We start from the raw sequence: 24023 nt of genomic DNA, 5'->3' as shown, positions 1-24023 counted from the left end.
CATGCCACTCCTGCTTTTGCAAAAATATTAGGATTTTTATAAAAAGGATTAACCCCCAAAACACAGATTATGATCGAAAATTGGTTATGAGGCTACCAAACATAGCGAGATGATTCCGAGCGACCGCAACTCGTCCCTCACAGAGGGACGAGTTGCGTTTTATACAATACACATTCCCGTAAAACATCTGCTCAGCTGAAGAAATGCGAGAGCTTCAGTGCCGGGGCCCCAAAGAAACTTGAGTTCCTTTGTATTCTCCGTGGGTGCACCTGGGAGTACAAAGGAACGAAACAGCGGTCCTACGCAAGCCGCTTTGGGCCCCGGCACTAAAACTCTCTACAAAGAGGCTTTGCGCGGTGCAGGGACTGCCATCATCTTTTGAACTTTGTCGTCGTTCGGGGACGCGCTGAATGAATGCCTTTTACAGCGAAAGCTGTTATGAGATCATTTCACCGGCCGTTTTTGGCGCCGTAGTTGTCCGCCGCCGCCGCCGGTGTCCGTAACCAGTATCGCTCGAAATACGAAAAAAATTCCAGGACGGAACGAGGTTCGAACCTGGGCCCTCTACGTGGGAGCCCAGTATTCAACCTCTGAGCCATGCCGGCGCTTGAAACTGCTTTGCAAAAAGGTCCTATACAGGCTTCATGTCGGGAAGGAACTACATTAGCATATGCAATATAGCGTCGTAGAAGAGTAAAATAAGCACCAAGCGTCGCGCAACGCGAATTCTGTAACCAGGCGTCACACAATGCGAATTGCGCAACGAGTAGGTTGTTGAATGCTTCCAACCCATTACAAAGGGCTCTGCCATAATTCTTCATCGTCATCAGGCACAGCATCAACAAAGGGCGCATAATGCCTTACATGCGTTTAGCAGGTACCAACGCTCTCCGTAGAATGACGAAAAATGGCACAGTGCCTGCTGCCCTACTTCTCAAAAATTACAGTGATAGCGTAGTGGGTTCCTCGCAAGTGCACTTGTATTGGTTGCCAAGGAAGCCCATAAGCGCATGGCGTTAAGCCAGGCGTTAAGAATAGACCCTTCGGCGAGTTGGTAATTCATGATGAATGAAAATAGCGCGAGAAAAACGTAGGGCGAGACGAAGAAGGCTACAGCACAAGCGCATGTGCTGTCGCCTTCTTCGCCTCGTCCTACGTTTTTTCGCGCTATATTTCCATTCATCAATCGTTAAGAGTACCACCCAATGCGTCCTTCGAGTGCCTATTCAGAATAGGTGCGGACGTATTCATTAAGAAGGCAGGCAATCTGTCCGATGACAGCTTTTAAATGCAGCTCTTGCTTTATTTCTACAAGAATCCGTAGTTATTAGAAAATTCTCCTTGCAATAATCTAGCGATGGTTATCAACCTTGTTTTAAAATTAAATTTGCTTTTTTTTATCGGCAACTGCGGGTACACGTTTCTATAGTTACCCAAGTTTTCAGCGAACGAGGCTGACCTTGAGCACCTTCACACAAACGCTCGCAATTTTTGAGGCTAGTATACAAATTTCTAAAGCGGCAAATTGCATATGCGCGCAAATCTTTCTCCCCCAAAAATAAGCCATTTAAGCATTTCTTTATGACTATTTGATCATCTGTCTTGTTAGCAGAAGCGCACCCTCAGAATTACTGTAAGTTTTTTTAGAGTTGTGGTGTTTTCTTTAAGCAGAGCGTTGATGATAAAATCTAATTTTGTGTTTAACGTCACTGAGAAAATGGATTTACCATGTGCCACAGAGTTAGCAGCCATCATATCTAACTGTGTAGGCGACTTTGGTCCCTCCACTATTGCCAAGCACTGGCGTTGCCGAAAGGGGGGGGGGGCAGGTTGGGGGGTTCAACACTCCTTCCGCCATCCCCCACCCGAAATATTTCAATTTTCTATGTGTATATTGTGAGCACAATATTCACAACATGCTTCCTTCATTCTCTTCACCTGTATGTAATCATCATCACTGTGAGCGTCATCTTCGTTCTGAGCGTTGGTCAGGCGGCTCTGGTGAATAAAAGGCGTCGAGACCACGACTGTGCTGCGGTCTTTCAAAGTGGTGGAGGCTGCTTTCGATCCCCAAGTCCTCTACGGCATCGAATTCCCCTGGAGCTTCGTTCGGGTCGCCGCTTGCTCCGCCTATCCGCTGTCATGGCCCAAGACACGCTGCCTGGTCCATCCGGCATCCCCGCCCAGCCACCCGCCCCAGCATATACCGTCACCGCCCGGCAGCGGGACCCACCTATCTTCTCCGGTCTCCCACGCGACGATGTCGAAGTATGGCTGAAGGAGTACGACATGACAAGTGTGTATAACAACTGGGACAATCCTCAAAAACTTCGCCACGTCGCATTCTATCTGTCCGACGTAGCGAAAACGTGGTTTTTTAACCACGAGGACATCTTTGCTGATTGGCCTACCTTCGCTCAGCAAATCCGGAGAATTTTTGGGACACCCAACATTCATTCTGAAGTCTCGAAGAGAAAGCTCGACGGCCGCGTACAACACCCAGGGGAGACGTACACTTCGTACATCGAAGACGTCCTTGCCCTTTGCCGCCGCGTGGACTCGGCTATGACGGAGGCTGATCGTGTTCGACACATCCTCAAAGGGATAGGCCACGTCGCGTTCAACGCTCTGGCCGTCAAAAACCCCAGCACCGTCGAGGATGTCATCACGACTTGCCAGCATCTTGACGAACTACAAGCCATCCGTTTGCACCGAGACGCCTGTGACAGCCGCCCTTCTTCGGATGCGGATTTGCGTACGCTGATTCGCACTCTGATTCGCGAAGAGCTTCAAGCGCAAGGACTGTCCTGTCCGCCCGCCCCTCAGCCTCACTCCTCGGCTACTAGCCTGCGCGACATCATCAAAGAGGAGCTGTCCTCAATGGCTTGCGCTATCACGCCTGACACTCCGACGCCACCAACTCCGCCCGCGACGTATGCGCAAATCGCGGCCATGCAACCTGCTTTGGTTCAGCGCGTGCATCCTGTGCCTGCTCAGACCAACTTAGCAGCATTTGCACCACGTTCACCTGTCCCACCTGCTCCTCCTGCTCCTGCATTTTACACCCCCTGGCGCTCATCTCGCCCAATATGTTATTATTGTGGCATTCGAGGCCACATCTCACGGTTTTGTCGCAAGCGCCAGCAGGACGAACGCCGCGGCTACGATGTTTACGAAAGGGATTCGACGTCCTCTCCTAACCAGTACGAGCGCCGCGCTCCAACACGTTCCTTCTCCCCGTCCTCTCCTCCCGACGCACCTCGAACCTACCGTCCAGGACGCCGCCGCTCCCCTTCTCCTCTGCGCCGCTCAACATCGCCTCTACAGCCGGTCACCCATGCCTCTGAATACCGCTCGGAAAACTAGGTGGTGCAGTTTTTGGAGGGAAAGCTGCATCGCTCGGACAAACACCAAAACCTCCAGAGGGCCCGGCCAATTTGTTATTAGTGTATGCTGAAGGGGTGCCTATTCAAGCATTGGTGGACACGGGAGCTGCTATTTCTGTTATTCATGCGGATTTGTGTCGTCGTCTACGTAAGGTTACTACACCTTATACTGGCACTTCCTTACGTAGCGCAAACGACTTTACGATACGGCCGTCAGCACAGTGCACCGTTCGTGTTTTATTGATGGGATCCGGCACCATATTCAATTCGCCGTATTGACTTCCTGTGCTTATATGCTAATTTTAGGATGGGACTTTCTTTCTGGTGCTTCCGCCTTCATCTCTTGTCGACAACGCCTCGTACACATGCGAGAGACTGATGATACCGACGAGGAATCTTGGTCACGCCACCGTTTACGAACCGTCCAAGATTCCGTGGTGCCACCTGGCCACGAACAAGTACTCACGGTTGCTTCAGATATCATTGACCACGGTGATGTTCTAGTCGCTCCATCAGCCCGTTGTCTCTCCAAGGGAATTGCAATAGCGTCGAGTCTTCTTCGCTTCACCAACGGCACCGCCTGTCTCGCTGTACTCAACGTCACGAATGAGCCGATTCTTCTTCCTAAAGGCTCTGTTGTCGTTTGCGGCGTGGACACGCAACCTCTCTCTGTGGTGGCTACGAATACTGATGCGGCGCAACCACGCTCACTTACAGATACTAGTCCTGATACAGCTCTCGCCAATGCAATCAGCACGGATCTAACTCCGCCGCAAGCAGATGAGCTACTAGCGCTGTTGTCGAAGCATAAATCTTCCTTCGACATACATTCCCCTACTCTAGGACAGACTTCGGTGACAGCTCATCGCATACACACTGATGGAACTTCAATTGTCCGCCGCCGACCATACCGTGTATCTACTAGCGAACGCGAGATCATCGACAAGCACGTTACCGATATGCTCAAGCAAAATATCATCCGCCCCTCCGCAAGCCCTTGGTCCTCACCTGTCGTTCTCGTGCGCAAGAAAGACGGCTCGGTGCGATTCTGCGTTGATTACCGTGCCTTGAACAAAATAACCAGAAAAGACGTATATCCCTTGCCTCGCATTGATGATGCCTTAGATTCGTTGCAAGGAGCGGAATATTTTTCAAGCCTTGACCTGCGCTCCGGTTACTGGCAAATTCCCATGCACGAGGATGATAAGGAGAAAACTGCCTTTGCCACACCTGACGGGCTTTACGAATTTAACGTCATGCCTTTTGGGCTCTGTAATGCGCCAGCAACCTTTGAACGAATGATGGACACTGTACTGCGGGGCCTTAAGTGGAAGACATGCTTATGTTACCTTGACGACGTGGTCATATTTTCTTCAACATTCGAACAACACTTGCAGCGCTTAGACGAAGTTCTGACGTGTTTCGCAGCTGCTGGTCTCCAGCTGAATACCAAAAAGTGCCACTTTGCAAGCAAAACCATTAAGGTACTAGGACATCTCGTCAGCAAAGACGGAATTCGGCCTGACCCCGACAAGATTGCCGCTGTTCTTCGCTTCCCCACGCCTCACCGTTCCAAAGAGCTCCGCAGCTTTCTTGGCCTCGCCTCTTACTTCCGGCGCTTCATACGCGACTTCGCCACCATTGCCGCGCCGCTTCACCAACTCCTTTCCTCGGGAACTTCATACGTATGGTCGGAGGAGTGCCAAATGGCTTTTGACACGTTGAAACGTGCCCTCACGTCTGAGCCAGTGCTTTGTCATTTCGATGACACCGCGCCCACTCTCCTCCATACTGATGCCAGCGGTCATGGTGTCGGCGCTGTTCTCTTGCAACGACACGAAAGTTCGGGAGAACGTGTGATCGCATACGCAAGTCGGACCCTGACATCTGCCGAGAAAAACTACACGATCACTGAGCAGGAGTGTCTCGCCGTTGTCTGGGCCATTCAGAAATTTAGACCTTATCTCTACGGCCGCCACTTTACCGTTGTGACAGACCACCACGCTCTGTGCTGGCTGTCGACGTTAAAGAATTTGTCTGGACGTCTCGGTCGCTGGATACTTCGTCTTCAAGAATATCAATTTGACGTCACGTACAAATCCGGCAAGAAACATAACGATGCAGATGCCCTCAGCCGTTGTCCATTACCTCCATCGTCAGCCATAACCGGCCTGTCGCCATCCGTGAGCGACCCCGTCAACGTGTCTTCGGCAGTTCTTTCACTCGCCGCTCTCAATGTGCTTCCTTCGTTCCGCAACGAGACGTTTGCGTCTCACCAACGCAGCGACGCTTACTGCCACTCCATTATGCAACGCCTTCACGGCTCTTCGCGTCCTCCTAACGCCCGCGCCCGTCGCCAGTTGCAGAACTTCAAGATTGAGAACTCAATCCTGTACCGCTATATCTTCCACCCCGAAGGACAGCGTTGGGTTCCCGTCGCTCCTCGCTCACTCAGAGCACAGATATTGACAGCATTTCACGACGACCCCAAGGCTGGTCATCTCGGCTTTCACAAGACCTATGAACGCATCCGCAGTCGCTTTGCTTGGCCTGGACTCTCCACCTGCGTAGCACGATACGTTGCTTCATGCTCGCTCTGCCAGCGCCGCAAACGACCCACTTCATCTCCCGCGGGACCCCTACAACCTCTTCCATGTCCTGACGCTCCATTCGAGGTCATTGGGATCGATCTCTACGGACCACTGCCAGTATCAGCAAGCGGTAAGCGATGGATTGTCACTGCAGTAGACCACTTGACAAGGTACGCCGAAACAGCTGCACTCCCTTCCGGATCAGCGGAGGACATTGCCACCTTCTTCTTGGAAGCTATATTTCTGCGACATGGCGCGCCGCGTGTGCTTTTGAGTGACCGCGGCAAGGCCTTTCTGTCGAAACTACTCGAGGACGTTCTCCACGCATGTAACACCATCCATAAGACGACTTCCAGCTACCATCCCCAGACTAATGGCCTCACAGAGCGCTTTCATCGAACTCTCTCCGATATGATCTCCATGTATATCAACGCCGACCACACAAACTGGGATACCATCTTGCCATTCGTGACCTTCGCGTACAATACCGCTACGCAGCGCACCACGGGCTACTCACCCTTCTTCCTTGTCTACGGCCGTCAACCGACATCTCCACTAGACGTCTCTTTTTTTGATGTCCCCGTGGGGTCGTCGGCGTCGTCGAGCGAGCACTTAATCTCTCGCCTTGCCGCTTCTCGCCACCGCGCCCGCCTCAATACCGAGGCGAGTCAACAGGATCGGAAGGCTCGCTACGATGACTTTCACCGCGTCGTTCACTTCAATCCCGGAGATGAAGTATTGCTGTCGACCCCTACGCGAGTTCCTGGCCTATGTGATAAGTTTCAGCCACGTTTTATCGGCCCCTATGCTATCGTCAAGCAAACTTCTCCCGTGAACTATCGGGTAACTCCCGTTGTCATGCCTTCCGACAGCCGTTGCCGCGGCACAGAGGTTGTCCACGTTTCCCGCTTAAAACCATTCCTACGACGTACACAACCGTCATAAACAGCGGCCAGGTTGGCCGCTTCCGCGCGAGGGGGAAATTAGTGTGAGCACAATATTCACAACATGCTTCCTTCATTCTCTTCACCTGTATGTAATCATCATCACTGTGAGCGTCATCTTCGTTCTGAGCGTTGGTCAGGCGGCTCTGGTGAATAAAAGGCGTCGAGACCACGACTGTGCTGCGGTCTTTCAATATGTACATGCACATATACAAACGCACGCACAACCATACATAAAGTATGGCTTAACGCCTCCCGCCCCACCCCCGAAAAAATTTCTGGCTACGCTACTGTTGCCATGGTACGACACATTTGTGCAACCTGTTCTCGTTACATCGGTACTTCGCCAAAAATGGTCGTTCGTGATAGAAGTTTTGTGTGAATAATAAATATCAGCTTTATAAAACTGTTATATGGGGTTCCTGCAGTGAAAATGCGGTGAATAAAATTTCTGACCATAGAGTAATGGCAGAAGTAATGTTCGTTATTTTTTCGGGGTAACTGTAACGATAACGCGTTACCTTTTTAAGAGGAAACGTAGGGCGGTAACGCGCTCCTTTTCTGTTAGCGTAACGAGTAACGTATTCAGTTACTTTTTTTGGTAACGCCTACAACACTGGCTCGAATGTTTACAAATATCAAGCATGCTGAACTTTTGCAAGGCTGCAGTTTCGAGACTAACAAAAACTTTCGAGAACTTTCGAAAGTAAACAAGAACACGTGACGTACAGATGTGCACAAATGACGGATGGTGCACAATAAATGCGGTGTACATGATAGATCTCGAATTCCACGCAGGGTGCCATCCACTTATATGACTTTTGTTGTGTCTATAATGCTAGACAAAGCTCCATGAATTGAACTACCCAGAGTGACAAGCTATCTTTTCTTGCCTTTTTCACGTTTAGGTTTCATCGGCCCTGCAACCTAAAGAAGTCAGGCTCCCTCAAGACGTGTTTTCCCGGCAGCAAGGCCGGGTACGAGGACTTCAGCGATTGCAGACGAAAAGGTCACATCCCCGTTTCACTTCATCGGTTCACGAGAACGGCGTTTTACAAAGCCCGCTTTTACGGAAGATTATATTCACGACTAATGGAGGCTGCAAATTTTCGTTGAACGCCGCAGTAATTTCACATGTTCTACAAACTTTCGCTTCTCTTGGTACCTGATTGGTGTTGACACGGCATAAAGTTTAAAACTTAAAGCAAACAACTTCACTGTGACGTCAACATGGCCGACGCAGGTACTAATGAGCTTGACACTAAGGATAGTGACGTCAAGGAGTTTTTCCAAAAAGGTCAAGAAGAGTACATAGCGGAGCGGAGTCCAGGTCGCTTCACGAACATGAAAGACGGAGCTGACCTCAAGTACAAAAAGATTTCAGAGAAGGACGCTACCGTTCTCCGGCGAATACTGAGCACAGGACCACCCGTCAAGACGCTTACTCTATGCGATATCACTCTGGGCGCGTTCAAGGCTGCTTTAGATGAACTTGACGTATGCCCTTCGCTGAAAAGAGTCTTCCTCCATATTGACTGCGAAGGCAAGGACTTGGGCACGAGTCTCTCGCTGCCGTTTAGAGGCCTGCACATTTTGGAGTTGAGCTGCGAAAACAACGGGGACCGATTCGCGAACGATGTTGCGAGCTACATCCGACAGAACAAGTCGTTGATGTCTATGGTAATCCGGGATTACTGCGGAGGTGACGAAGGTGCCGCAGCTCTCATCGAGGCCCTAAGGGTAAACGACACCCTCAAAAAGTTCGCATTAGCTGACTTGGAGTTATCTTCCGACGTATTAATCGGCTTCGCGAATATGCTCGCGTCCAACTCGACGCTGGAGATCGTCAAATTAAGGTACGTGTGTCCCGTGGAAAAGGAGAAAGTGTGGTCTCTGTTGACTATGAAAGTCCATGCCGGTGTCTTCAAGCGGCTTGACGTCGTGTGGCCCGAGGAGCTTCTACCGGAGCTCAACGGGCTCATCCACAGACAAGCATGCTGCCCCGTGTTGTGCGTCAGCGTCGCTTCCTTGGTCGTCGAGAGAGTTCTTTGGGAGTTCTCTGACGTCTTGGTCGGAGACATGACACTTCGTGACCTTACGGTTCACTCGAACAAGGCAATAGTCGATGCACTTGAGGAGACATTCCACGTAAACGCGGACAGCAACGCTTTCGAGGAGCGCAAAAGAACACTCAGGGAAATATGGAGGAACATGGGCGTAAACGATGGTAAAGAGAACCACCTCATCAGCATCCTCAATGCCTTGAAGAAGAACTGTTCCATCAAGAAGTTCACTATGTGGGTCGAGATGGTGACGCCCGAAATAGCGATGTCCCTCTCGAAGTTGCTTGCGGAGAACAACACCTTGAATGAGATTCACGTCAACAATTTCTGGGAAATCTCGCCCAATGAGCAAGAAACCATTCTGGGTGGCTTGAGGACTAACTACACCCTGACTCGCTTCGTTGTTAACTGGGACACCGATGAGCCCGGGGTAATGTGCAAGATCATTTGCCTTTTGAAGAGGAACATTCGCCTCCGAACCAAGGCTGCCAAATTCGTGATATCTGATGCTGAGGACCACGATGAGGAAGGCGCTGATGCTTTCAGAAAACTGCACACCACAAGTGATGGTCTCGTGGAGAAGGTTCAGAAGCTCACCGGGAAGAGAACAGAGGCGTCTCTACAAGAAATGTAGTCAGCTTAAGCTCGCTTAAGGGAGAGATCACGGAAATAAACATGCGCTTAACTCGGACTCGTTTTGAGAAAATACGACATATTTTTGTAGAGCCTATCCGACAAAATGGTGGTGGTTCTCTGCCCACACCCCTCCCCCTTAAAAAGTGATCAACAAGGAATGTACACCAATACATACATTACATTCGCCCACAACAAAGCAATAACGGTTTTCTGTGCTGGGATCCCAACTTGATCAATGTGTGGTCCGGCCCTCTTGATGAAAGTAGTGACACACGAAAATAAAGATGGCAACGTGAATGTCCTTTTTCTATGTGTGAGAGAGATTCTTTATCAGAAAAAACAGATATTTTTCCGGCGTGTGTTTGATCGCTGGCATGCTACTCTTCGTGGCTATGGAGAATGTGATCAAGAGGATGAAGAAAATATTTAAAAAGACGCCAGGCCTGCGCGGAAAGCGCAGCACAGTCAGAGCGAAAGCTGGAAGAGCGGAATTTCTAGAACCCGTCATAAACTCTCTTGTGGCTACTAATACAAGTACACTAGCAACGTACCCACTATGCCAGAAATCATAATTTTTGTGAAGTTGGGAAGCACCCACCACGACATTATTCGTCCTTCTGTGGAGAAGCGAGGTACCAAAGACATTATGTGCACTTTCTTGATGCGACGATTGATGACGATAAAGAATTATAGCTGAGGCCTTTGTAATGGGGTGGAAGCTTTAAACGGCCCACTCGTTACGTAATGCGCATTGTGTGACGCCCGGTCGTTATTTAACTGTCCCACCACGCTTCATAACATACGTTAACGTAAGAAAGAGAGAGGGAAATACCTTTATTGAGATTTTGAAGAAATTGATGATGGAGACATCATGGGCTTCCTTGGCAACCAATAGAAGTGCACTTGCGAGTAACCCCCTACGATATAAATCATAATTTTTGTGAAGTCGGGAAGCAGCCACTATGCAATTTTTCGTCATTCTGCGGATAACCATGGTACCCGCTAAACATCTATAAGGCATAATATGCACTTTGTTGACGCTGTTGCTTATGACGATTAAGAATTATGGCAGGGGCCTTTGTAATGGGTTTGAAGCATTCAACAACCCAAGCCCGTAGCCAGGAATTTTTTTCAGGGGGGGGTGGGGGGGGGGCACTTGCTGAAAGTCTTGACTATTTGAGAAAAACGCCTATTTCATTATTTATTTTCGGTAAAACACCATGTATCATAAAAATATCGGGGGGGGGGGGAGGCTGGCTACGGGCCTGCAACAACCGACTCGTTGCGCAAATCGCATTGTGTGACGCCAGGTTACAGAATTCGCGTTGTGTGCCGCCTGGTTGTTATTTTACTCTTCTACCACACTACATTATATATCGTAATGCGGTGCCTTCCCGACATGAAGCTTGTATAGGGTCTTTTTGCTTCACAGTTTCAAGCACCGGCATGGCTCTGAGGTAGGATGCTGGGCTCCCACCCAGAGGGCCCAGGTTGGAACCTCGTTCCATCCTGGAATTTTTTTCTAATTTAGCTTTTTTTCGAGCGATAGTGGTTACGGACACCGGCGGCGGCGGACAACTACGGCGCCAAAATCGGCCCTTGTTGTGATCTCATAACAGCTTTCGCTGTAAAAGGTAAATAATAATAACAAATACAAGATGCGCTAGTGAACCTGAGCGAGAGAACGAGAGAGAAAGGTAGCGGAAACACGGGGAGTTTAACCAGGGGCAATCTCCGGTTGGCTATCCTGTACTGGGCAAAGGAAAAGGGAGTACGAAAGAGTGAAAGCGAAGAGGAGAGTCTGTAACTACACTACAAAGCCATTACAATAGCGCTGTCTAAAAAGCAACACATGAACGTAGTCGTTCAGTCCTGTTCCTCTAAGAAACCGCACCAACGCCCTCATAGCGGCTCGCGTTCGCGTTCGGGTAGTGAACCTGATACTAATATTTACAACTATGAGTTTGAAATATGGGTGTTCTAAAAACACTGAATATTTGATGCGCGAACAGATGACGGAGTGTACTGAAAGAAGTGCTTATGCTTACAGCGGTGCTAAGCGCCCGTCCGAGACTGGAGTCATGTGCCCTGTAATACTCACTCCAGAGAGAGAGAGAGAATAAGAATAAAAGAAAGGCGGGGAGGTTAACCAGGGCTGAGCCCGGTAGGCTACCCTGCACTGGGGAAGGGGGGAGGGGGAAGGAAAGTTGGAGAGAGGAGGAGAGAAAAGTCATTCTTTCAGCCGACGTGAGAGTTTCGCGTTTGACATCACAAACGGCGAATCAGTCCGGTTGCTTGGTTGGTTGAAAAACTTTATTTGGGTCCTGCAAGGCGCACGTCAGCGCGCAGCGGGCGACTCCCACGTCCGGTATCCTTGAGAAAACGCAACAGCGCTTTCGTTGCCTTTCGGAACTGTGATGGGCAGCCCCATGGTCCCAATATTTTCGCGACAGTGAAAGCCCTTCCGTCCATTTGATTTAGTGCAGTGCTGAGGTGAAGCCTCTCGTTTGCGTATACGTCGGGCAGTAACACAGAAGGTGCTCAATAGTTTCCTCAACGTGTTGTGGGCCATCTTTATCTTAAGTGAGTAGGCGTTACTGTTACTATGTGCTGTGCGCATTACATGTAGTGGGATATATGTACGGTCGCCTTCTTTGATCATGTGTTTCGAGTGTTTCATTCAGAATAAGGGCTCGACTAACCTTGACCCCTTTCATTTCAGTGATATGTCCTATACATTTCAGTGATATGTTGTCAGATATAGAGGCATTGCGAACTGATCTTTGTAAGCACGCGGTAAAATCCTTTGTTTAGTTGAATGAGCAGACCACGATAATTTTTTTTAGTATATGTGTAGTTTGATCCCTGCTGTTTGAAACAACCTTTTTAAACGGCGCGCGATGCAACAATGGTTTTTCTAGGCACAGTCACGACGAAATGCGCAATGTATGTATGGTGATTCAATACCTATACACTCGGCCACCATTTCCGCAGCTGTGCATGAAAATATGAATGATCGCGTGCTACATTCAATGCCCATTAGTGGTATGAGAAAAGAAGGAAAATTAGTAGAATATTTGCACAACACGTATCCAGAACCCTTATCGCAATCCCAATTCATTCATGTTCTGTGAATTTTGAGCCTCTCGATCGCTTCTTCATCTTCCACTGCTATGTTTACACGGCACGAGCACCTCGCATCTGACAGACTTGATGACGTTTCAGTTACCACAGCAACGCTCACGAAGCGCGACCGTAAAACTTTACTCCACCCGTTTAGGAGTTCAGTTGCTCTTTGTTTGCGACAGTTTCTACGCAGAAAAAAAAATCCGGTAGATCCCACTCACCGTGGGAATCGATGTAATGCGAAGCAGCAAGCAAAGAGCTATACATCGCCGAGTTTTTTTTTTTTTTTTTGAGGCAAATGAAGGCATTCATGTCCAATCTAGTTCACGGTATAGCACACGTTTGTCATGCATTCATGCATGTAGAGCCTTTAATATAATTAAACGCATATTCTGGTATATGCAATGCATAATCAGTCGTTTATGTTCGTCAAGCACTGATGTTATGCCATAGCACCTTTGTTGTGTAGCCAGTTAACAAAACGGCCGGAAGCGCACCACAGACTGCAGTGTCATGTGAATCATGCCGTACATGACATGCGTGTCATGATTGTCATGTTACCACCTGCCATTTCTATACATTATACCGTCGCTTTACGCAATAACAATGTTCCTGTATGTCAAGCAAGCGAAACGGCCGTGAGCAGACCATGAGCGTGGAATGTAAATCATGCTGTACATGAAAGACATGTCATGATTGTCATCTTACCACCTGTAATTTGTGCTCGTCATACGATCGCGTCGGGCAATACCATTGTTGGTGAATGTCAAGCTACCAAAACGGCCGCGAGCAGCCCATGAGCGTGGCATGTAAATCATGCCCTACACCACATGCATGTCATGGTTGTCATATGTTACCACCTGTCATTTATGTCCGTCGTACAGTCACAGCATGCAATACCAATTTTGGTGTATATAAAGCTAGCGAAGCGACCGTGAGCAGCCCATGAGCTTGGCATCTAAATCATGCCCTACGCGGCATGAATGGCATGATTTTCACGTTACCACCTGTGATTTATGTTCTTCATACAGTCACCTCATGGAAAACGATATTTGGTACATGTCAAGAAAGCGAAACGGCCGCAAGCGCACCATGAGTGGGGTATGTATGTCATAGCGTACACTAGAAAAAAAAAGGACTAAAAGGGGTAGGGAGGTTAGTCCTTATGGGGATCAACTGATTTGCCACAACCAATAGTCCTTTTGGGGATGAACTAGAAGGGAATAAACAGTTAGTCTTTGAAGGATTAACTGCAAGAGGACTAACGGTTGCTCCTGTAAGGAGTAACAGTTGATTTTCGGAAATGGTCCCTGAAGGACGAAATGTTACTCCTGTAAGGTCTAATAGTTGGTTTTTGGAAATGGTCCCTGAAGGAGCAAATGTTACTCTTTTAAGGAGTATTGGTTGATCCTCAGAAACGATCCTTGGGAGAGCAAATCGCGCTTCGCAATTGTAAAAGATGGTGGCGAAGTTTCTGCGCTCTTAGGAACGGTCATTTCACGGAAACATGCCACTTAAATAGTGCTTTAGAAGTGGTACCCAACTTATATGTATTAACTGCTATTAATGCATTCAGTGAGCGCTTGCAAGCAATAATGCTGATCATTCGAATTTACTTTGCCGAACTTGAGAGAAATTGTGTACACCGGCTTCAAGTCTTGCCCTAGCGAGAATATTTAGTTGCGTGCCCTGATCTTTCAATCCTTTCAAACACTTTGAATTCTTTGAACAAGGTAAAAACTTGGCGAGAAGTGGCAAATTAGGACACGGGAACACAAGCCACATGAATGACACCAAACACTCACACATGCACAGTGATTCAGCTTACCAACGGTTTTGATTTCTTGATTGTGTAATTTGCAGATAACCTACGGTGTTCCATCAAGTATTCAAGGAAGAAAGGAAACCACGATTCTATTAACATCAATCTTTATTTTTACGAAAACACCAAAAAGGAACGAATGTCATCATTTAGTTGGTGTAGGGTCTGTTCCCGAATAACTAGGGCGAGTCCTACCTGGAAGAAATACAAAAAAGAAAATTTTGTTACAAAATAAAGTAGCTAGAAGGGAACGGCTTAATCACGTAAGCTCCAATAATTGCGCAGTCGCATGCTCAAAAACATGCAACGCACAATGCTTTTTTAGTCTTCATATTATTTATAATACAATGTACCGAGGCAATGAAAATATTAAACTTACCTTCAAAATTAGCAGAGGGACGTTGTTTGGAGAGCCAGTAAATCCAGAAATTGATCACACCTCGATGTGACGCCGTCCATCTCTGAAGCTTCGCAGAAAGGAAGCTGCAATGGAGTCTTGCATGTAAGCTGAGGTGTCCATTTTTCCGCAGGAAAGTTACGATGCTGCGTCCAATAAACAGCCGGTACACAGAAACAAACGCGCATGCGCGTCCACAATTGCGGCACATGCAGCTAGGTATGTTCTTCACAGCTGCGTTCATAGTCTGCGTAAATAGCGGCACTCGCTGACCCCGAAACAAGAGCAAGATAGATAACAAGTGACGAACACGACCCGCACTCGACACTCCGGCGAGCGATACTGAAGAAAGAGTGCGGCGCGGAAGGATACTCAACATAAGCGCTGAAACGTCCGTCAGATTGACACGATTGTCACCGCCAGTGAAGTGAATATTGGGAAGCTTATTGGTGAACTAAGGTTCAAGTCCTCGTAATTTATGACACAATATTAACACCCTACAAATTAAATTTATATTTTCTCGCATTATTTTCTTCATCGCAGCAGTAAGCGGGCCGACGCGCCGATGCCTTCTTGTCATCTGCGCAGTGGACATTTGGAACATACGTTCGCCGAATTCCTCACCCCTCAGGTCATCGCCGCCTGCAGCCCGCACCGCGACGGAATAGAAAGGAGGGCTTTGGAACAATAGGGCGCACCTGGCCGAGAGCTAAGCTCATGACCTTTGAAAGAGGGATTCGTGGGTCTACGATCACCGCTTCGCGTTCAATGCTGAGCCTTGCTGCAAACAAAGGCCACAGAAAAAACGTCTTCCCTTCAACCTCTACCCGCGGGAGTAAATGCAACCGTTCGTCCCCCCATTAGTCTTTTCCAAGGAATGTCTACTCCTCCGAATTTGCACACGACATGCACTTCGCGACAGTTGGTCCTCTCGCGGACTAACGACACGATTTGAGGACTAAAGCTGACTTTACTGCCCCTTCAGCCGGTTTTTTTCTTAGTCATGTCATGCATGTCATGATTTTTATGTTACCACCTGTAATTTATGTTCACCATACAGAAATGCTTCGTCGTACCAATTTTTGTTATATATCCATACAATTAAACGGCCGCGAGCGCCCCGAGACCATATGTCATGTAAATCATGCTGTACATCACATGCGTGTCATTTTTTGCATGATAGGACTTGTCACTTATGTTTGTCATACAATCTTCTCACGCCATACCAATTTTGGGATATATCAAGTTAACGAAACGGCCGCAGGAGCCCCAAGATCGTGGCATGTAAATCATGCCGTTCATGAAATGCATGTTGTGATTTTGATGTTATGACCCATCGCTTATGTTCATCATACAGTCATGTTGTGCCATACCAATTTTGGTATCCGTCCCTTAATGAAGAGGTGAGAGAGGACGATGTCGTAGGTGGCTAGATAGATAGATAGAATAGATAGATAGATAGATAGATAGATAGATAGATAGATAGATAGATAGATCGATATAGATAATAGATAGATAGATAGATAGATAGATAGATAGATAGATAGATAGATAGATAGATAGATAGATAGATAGATAGAGTCGCAGAAGTTCGCTAAGAAATGCTTCGCATTTAAAAGCTTTATATTATTCAAGCGAAGCTTGTTACGAGTCACAGATTTTGGTACAGCGCACTGAAGGTGACGACGCCTTTTATCATGGAGCCACAGTCGGGCAATGAAAATGAGCCTGCTGTTTAGTCCCACTCGCTGAACACATCGGCCATGGACGTACGTGACGTATACCGTCAGTGTCAAAAGTTTAGAGACCACACAAGAAAAAGCTGAATATTGCCGCAGCTTCGGCAGGCAGCCTCGAATTTAGATTTACGGCCTGTTCTAAAACGCACTAACTACATCTACTGTGTTGTTCGAACGAATGCAAGTAGTCACAAATTGCCGAGGAATTCAGTTTTCCGTAGACCTAATAAAGTTGTTTAACTCAGTCACACCTATTGGTCTCTAAACCTTTGACGGCGCCTGTACGCCCACCTAAATTATAATGTGTTTAACCTGCGTGCCATTCTTAATCGAGGCTCTTGTAGATCGCAGATTTCAGTGGCGGCGTCGTACGCGAAAACGAGCGTACAGAAATGCGGACATCCAAGGTACGCCAGTCACACGCGTGTTTCTATGCGCCGTTTTGCAATGTTTGGTGCTCTCCCCACCGTGGCCGCTGTCGGCGATAAGCCGTTTCTGATATGGAAGCGTACATGATTTGGAATGCGTACAAGATCGCACCACAGTGGTGCGATCTTGTACGCATTCCAAATAAACACGGAGGCGTGGCATTACATCCAGCCGCACGCGAATGGCCCATTTGAACCGCGACAGACGTCACGGCTCTGCATTGACCAATCGCGTGCGGTCACGTGCGGCTGGATGTACTGCCACGCCTCCGTGTTTATTTTGTAACGCGTACAAGATCGCACTGATCTGATCGAGGGCACCTATGACTTCACGTTGCCACATTTCATTGTTGCCTCGATATGAACGCAAGACCGTCGTTGTTGCCTATACCAACTGAATTGTTGCGGTGGTAAGCACGTGGTTGGAGGTCAGGCATGGCGAAAGGAAAAAGTTAGGAGACAGCATTGCGCAATGAGAGAGAAAGGAGTAGCATGTCAGGCGCGCATACGCCAAGATTAGTTGGCCCCATTCTTCCGGCAGGAGAGGGGCTCCTAATTTCTTTTTTGTTACCACATCTTGTATACATTCTGCCACAGCCACTCGAGCGCTTGTGGCCCTCGGCGCTTCGACTGTGCCGCCCACAAAGTTTCGGGAATTAACAAATTCTTTTTTTTTTTTGCGAACCTGTTCGGTAATCTCAGAATTGTACAATTAACCGCGGCGTAGATAAATGACGCACCTTTCCAATAATTGCCTATGGAGTGATTACATGCTTGAACAGCATGGTATAATAACCGCACAACGCTAATTTGCGCTCCTAAGGCCCCTAAAGACTTATTTACAGATGGCTTTCGATGCTGCCATATCGAGCCGTTAACCTTACCGCTTTGCATCTTTAACAACAAAACGAGCAGGGCTACGGTGGACACATGAAAACCCTTGGTTTGGCGCATATTCGACGTTTCCTGATCTTATCGATTCAAGTGGTGATATACAAAAATAAGAAAATATTCGTTGAACAACCCAAGGCGGCGCAGCTCATATGTCTTACGTAAAATCGTCTATAAAACTAAGGCCTAGTAAATATGTTTTTCCCAAAGCTTTAAGAGTCATGTGTTAGCGCTCGCGATAGATAGAACGGTGAATGCTCGGACGAATGAGACGCTGGAGGACGGAAAGTGTATTCGTCATTGTTACACGTGCTTGAAAATCCTTCACATTAACTTGGGGCTAAACAGTAGAGGCCAGTGTTGGCGGTAACGCGTTACTTTATTCAGTAACTTAGTAACGTGCTCGTTACTATTGTATACCGCTATGCGTGCAGAAGTTCGTTCGCTCCTGCATCGATTGTCAGCGCCGCAAAACTTCAACGCACCAGTCACCAGCACGTCTACAACCTATACCTTGCCCTGACCGGCCGTTCGGGCGCGTTGGCATCGATTTGTATGGGCCACTCCCTCTGACTTCGGCTGGTAACCGCTGGGCCATCGTCGCTGTAGACCACCTTACGCGATACGCCGAAACTGCCGCCCTCCCAGCGGCAACAGCGCGCGATGTAGCGTCCTTCCTGCTGCACCGGTTCATGCTGCGCTCAGGAGCTGCGCACCTCAGGAGCTGCTCAGCGATCGAGGCCGTGTCTTCCTGTCGGAAGTCGTCGAAGCCATCCTCAAAGAGTTCAACGTTGTTCACCGCAAAACTACTGCTTACCGCCCGCAGATGAATGGGCTCACCGAACGCTTTAACCACACGCTCGGCGACATGCTCTCGGTGTACGTCGCCGCCGATCACACAAATTGGGATTCGATTCTGCAAAGGCAGAATCGAATCCCAATTGTGTGATCGGCGGCGTCACCTACGCCTACAATACCGCCCCTCAAAGCAAGACTGGTTTCTCACCATTTTTCTTATTGTACGGCAGGCACCCGTCGCACACAATCGACGCAATCCTTCCATACAATCCGGATCGATCTGAGTGTGCGCCTATTCCTGCCACAGCCAGACTTGCTCAGGACCTTTACTACGCAGGACCAAGAGCGGCAGAAGAGCATTCGCGGTCCCACCAACACTTCTACACCCACGTTCCTCCCTGGAGCGCTCGTATGGCTCTCGCTCCCTACCACTGCAACTGGCCTCTCTTCCAAACTACTGCCCAAATACGAAGGCCCCTACCGTGTCGTTGAACGCACATCCCCGGTCAACTACCTGATTGAACCCATTGAACCATCTTCGCACATGCGCCGTCGAGGGCGCGACATTGTCAACGTGGAGCGCCTCAAGCCCTACCATGACCCGCTCATAGTGACCAGCTGTTAGGTCGCCAGGCTGCTCCCTTTTCGTACCCGGGTAATTGTAGAGAAGCATTGGAACTCTGTAATGGGTCGTCCTCTCGAGCGCCTTCTACTGGGTCGCCCTCTTCGCCTCTTCTCGAAGAGCACGCCCCTCGTGCGAGTCTCCTAGTCTGTGCTCCGTCGTTGTGAATCGTCGCTGTCAATCCCACCGTCAATAAACGCCTTAACACTATTTAGAAACTGTAACGGATAACGTACTTACGTTAACATTTTTCGGTAACCGGAGGTGTCACGTTACTCGTTACTGTTTTTTTTTTAACACGAAAGTGTTTTATGCCGGGGTCCACCAAGACTTCAGTGACGTATTTCCGTCACGGAAATGACGTGGAAAAAATATACACAATCAGATGGCAAAGAAAAAAGGTACCGTCAACGGGTATCGAACCCACGACCGCTCGGTCCGCAACAACAGATGCCGGGCACGCTATCCACTGCGCCACGGTCACAGACTCTGGAGGCTTTACGAACGTGCCTTTTATATCTACCACTCTCCCGGTCGGCTGGGTGGTGTTGACCTCTGGGAGTGGTAAGGTAAAGTAATTCGTCATTGCTGTGGCCTACGTGACTAGCACCTGCAACGCGTTACGCGTCCGTCCCATTCGGCGCGTTTTCAATAGAAGTTGAATTTTGTCTGTGCCTTAACACACCGCGAGGTGGCGACCTTTGCCCAAGCGTCGTAAAAGCGTCGGCCTCGCTCAGCATCACGCTAATACAAACCAAAAAAAATTGGCCGCGTATCTGCGTGCTTCGCTGCAAATGTCGCCTAAAGACGATAGAAGAGGCGCTGCGTGAGATATGGACGCCATCTGGCAATACGTCGGGAACATGAGTGCTGTGTTGCGGACTGGTAGTCCCGGCGCAGCAGCAGGCGAAGACCGGCGGTGACCAGCACGACCGGCGGGGACGCCAGCCAGCCCGAACACGTGGTTTGGCGCGAAGCGCTGAAGCAGAAGAAACGTCTGCACTCAACGAGCACTCTCCACACACTCTTTTATTTACGCGTCGCCTGGCTAAAACAGGAATGCCAGAGCCGCACCCCATGGCATACAGTGCAATACAGAACCGAAACCGAAACACAACAATGAGCTCGTGCAGATGGCACGGAGGAAGTAAAGTTTAACGCGCAGCCGCATTTTCAGCGCAGCTTAAGAGACTAGGGTCTTCAGAATTACGTATGTATGCATTTTCTATTAAAGGAACACACCACCTAATACTTACCTAGTGATGTTGCGCCTCAGATATGCGTAATGTTTGCTTTTTGATAGACAATGTGCACAAGTATGAACCTAGTGAGCCGTTCAAGATGCCTGGCCCTTGGGCAAGTGGTTCAACTTTGGCCGAGTGGCTGAATCGAGTGACGTGCCGACAAACAGAAAGACAGACAGACAGAAAGACAGACCAAAATTTCTCCGTTTAAGTATCCCAAGAAAGACTATCGTCTTTAAAATAGCTCTGCGACGCTCGCCTGGCTGTAACAGCGCGTTCCATGCTCACGCGCTCGCCCCGAGAAAAATCGCGGCCGGGCTACCGGCGGCAGGACGCGCTTTGCGTTTCCCTCTAGTCCGGCCGTGGTGTTCAATCACATTTTAACATGCCGCGGGATAGCGACCAAGTTCTGCGTCCAATAGGCGACGCTCTTCTGGCTATCACACCTCGTTCTCTGACTGCGCTTTCACCGTTAACTACTACAGCTACCACAAGGGTTTGTTTAATTATTTAACATGGACGTTAGTCGTCGGGATGGAGATGTACCCCCAATCATCAAAGTGGGTGCATACACGCTAAACGGCGCCATTAGCTGCCAGACATCAATATACATTGTGCAAACTCTCTTATATCAATGTACAGTAAGCATTCAGTTATTTCTGTAAGGGCATGCTTTACTTTCGTGTTATTCCGATTCCTATGACGGAGGGATCAACCGTGTTTTTTCAATTATCCCGGAAGTTTTACACAAAATTCCTTCGTCTCATAGGCGCCACTATTGCAGAGCTCGCCCCGACGTTCTATTGTCGCAGCGGCGTACTCGTGCCGGCTCGCCAGGCGTTAAGAATAGGCTGCTGGGCAAGCTGGTAATTCATGATGAATGAAAATAACGCGAAAGAAAACGTAGGACGAGACGAAGAAGCAGATGCGCTTGTGCTGTGGCCTTCTTCGTCTCGTCCTATACATTTCATCGTGCTATTTTCACTCATCAGGCGTTAAGTGTACCGTCCAATGCGTCCCTCGAGTGCCTATTTAGTGTAGGTGCGGAGGTATTCATTAAGAAGAGAGGCAATCTGTCCGATGGCAGCTTTGAAATGCAGTTGTTGCTTTATTTCTTCAAGACGCTGTAGTTATTAGAAAATTCTTTTTGTAGTATTCTAGCGATGGTTATCAACTTTGTTTTCAAAATGAAATTTGCTTCATTCTATTGGCGACTGCGGATACACGTTTCGATAGTTACTCAATTTTTCAACGAACTAGGCTGACCTTCAAAACCTTCACATAAAGATAAACGCTCGCAATTTTTCAGGCAAGTATACATATTTTTAAAGGGCAAAACGCATATGTGAGCAAATCTTTTTTCTCCGCAACTAAGCCGTTTAAGAATTTCTTTGGCTATTTGATCATCTGTTTTGTCAGTAGAAGCGCACCTTCAGAATTACTGTAAATTTGTTGAGAGTTGCGGTGTTTTTTCAAGGAGAGCGTTGATGATAAAATATAATTTTGTGTTTAACGTCACACTGAGGAAATGGATTTACCATGTGCCACAGTGTTAGCAGCTATCACATGTAAATGCTGTACAGGCGACTTTACGTCACTCCACTATTGCCAAGCACTGGCGTAGCCAGGGGGAGGTTGGAGGTTCAACTTCCTCCCCGCTCCCCCGAAATCCTTCAATTTTCCATGTGTATATGCAGGCCCACATACAAACGCACACGCCCAACCATACATATAGTATATGGCTTACCGACCCCCGCCCCACCCCCTAAAAAAAATCCTGCCTACGCTATATAGTGTTGTCATGGTACGTATTTGTGCAACCTATTCTAGTTAAATCCGTACTTCGCGCAAAAACTGCAGTTTGTGACAGAAGTTTTCTGTGAATTATAAATATCTGCTTGGTAAAACTGTTATTTGGGGTTCCTACAGTGAAAATGCGGTGAATAAAATTTCTGACCATAGAATAACGGCAGACGTAACGTCCGTTGCTTGTCTAGGGTAACTGAAACGCTAACGCGATACCTTTTTAAGAGGTAACGTAGGGCGGTAACGCGTTCCTTTCTTGTTTGCGTAACGAGTAACGTATTTAGTGACTTTTCTCGGTAACGCCTACAACACTGCTCCTAGTAATATATCCTCCAAAGGAGGTCCTTTATCCATTAATAGATAAACAGACGTATACGTATCACTGAAAAATGATCGAGGGCATTTGGAAGGTAAAGTGACCGACATTACTAAGTGTGTAAAAGAACGCTTTCCTGAAAAAAATACATAAACGAAATCACCAATACAGTCAAGGTACGTCGACACTATGTTCTAGCACTACACAAAATACAGTATCTAATAAAGTTACGACCCCATTGGCTGAGATATATTCACAGTACGCTCCTATACTTTCATGCGTCCTATTTGCAGTAGGGACACATCAATAATACTTCAATACACACAACAAAATATTGAGACAGGACAATAATGTGATCTAATTAAAAATCGAAATAAGCCTTGTTTTGAAACGCCGAAATCAGACAGTCATACGAGCTAAAACTGCCCGTATGTCTTCTAGCGTCGCCTCTGTTGTTTTTTTGTGTTATGAACTTCAACATCTCTACAAAGCCAGCGCTTGAGTGCACTTTCTTCAGAGCATACGAGCCCACCTGGTCACTGACGTCACCACCAGAAATCACAAAGTCCACAGCCTTTTCGAGGATCCTAAAGTTCCTGTTCAAAAGTGATTCAATGTCGCGTGTTGTGTCGTTTTCATCGAACTTCGCGCAAACCGTGAGTTCAGTCAGGGTGTAGTTAGCCCACAAGGCCTGTACGATGGTTTCCCTTGTTGTGGGCGAAGATATCCGTTTCCTCGCACAAATGAATGTCCCTCAGCGCCTTGCTCACGGCGAGCAACTCTGCAAGGGATGTCGCTACTTCGGGCGTCACTGTTTCGAAGTGCGTATTGAAGTGCGTAAGTGCGTAATGAAGTGATTCTGAAGTGCGTAATGGAGCAGTTCTCTTTCAGGGTATTGAGTACAGCTATAAGTTGGTACTCACTACCACGCTGCACCGACGTGCTATAGATTTCCCGCAGAGTCCTGGTACTCTTCACTGCGGAAGCTATTCCTTTCGCGAGAGCGTCGAATACGTCGCAATCGAAGTATAGTCGACGAAAGGAAGTGTCTTATTTTCGGCCACGGCCTCAAAAAACTCCCGAAGAACTCCTTCGTCGATCGAGGAAGTGACCCGCAGGGACAACGTGGGGGAGCATGCTTCTCTGCGGATGAGTGCGGTGAGCACCGATAGAAGCTCGTCGGGCCACACGACCTGAAGCCTCTGGGGAAGACG

General features: G+C 48.2%; 1 protein-coding gene and 1 long non-coding RNA gene across 3 annotated transcripts in view; both read right to left on the bottom strand.

The window, feature by feature from the left end:
• LOC125760194 (uncharacterized) overlaps window positions 1–24023 on the bottom strand; it is a 467385-nt gene that overhangs the window by 38633 nt on the left and 404729 nt on the right. The window lies entirely within an intron of this gene.
• Window positions 23120–24023, bottom strand: part of LOC125760199 (uncharacterized) — a 353797-nt gene continuing 352893 nt past the window's right edge. Inside the window, exon 2 of the long non-coding RNA XR_007417835.1 lies at window positions 23120–23341. This is a non-coding gene — a long non-coding RNA (uncharacterized LOC125760199). The remainder of the gene's footprint in view (window positions 23342–24023) is intronic.

Source organism: Rhipicephalus sanguineus, chromosome 10 (assembly GCF_013339695.2).
Source record: "Rhipicephalus sanguineus isolate Rsan-2018 chromosome 10, BIME_Rsan_1.4, whole genome shotgun sequence".
NCBI lineage: Eukaryota > Metazoa > Arthropoda > Arachnida > Ixodida > Ixodidae > Rhipicephalus > Rhipicephalus sanguineus.
This window is presented reverse-complemented; position numbering and strand designations above follow the sequence as displayed.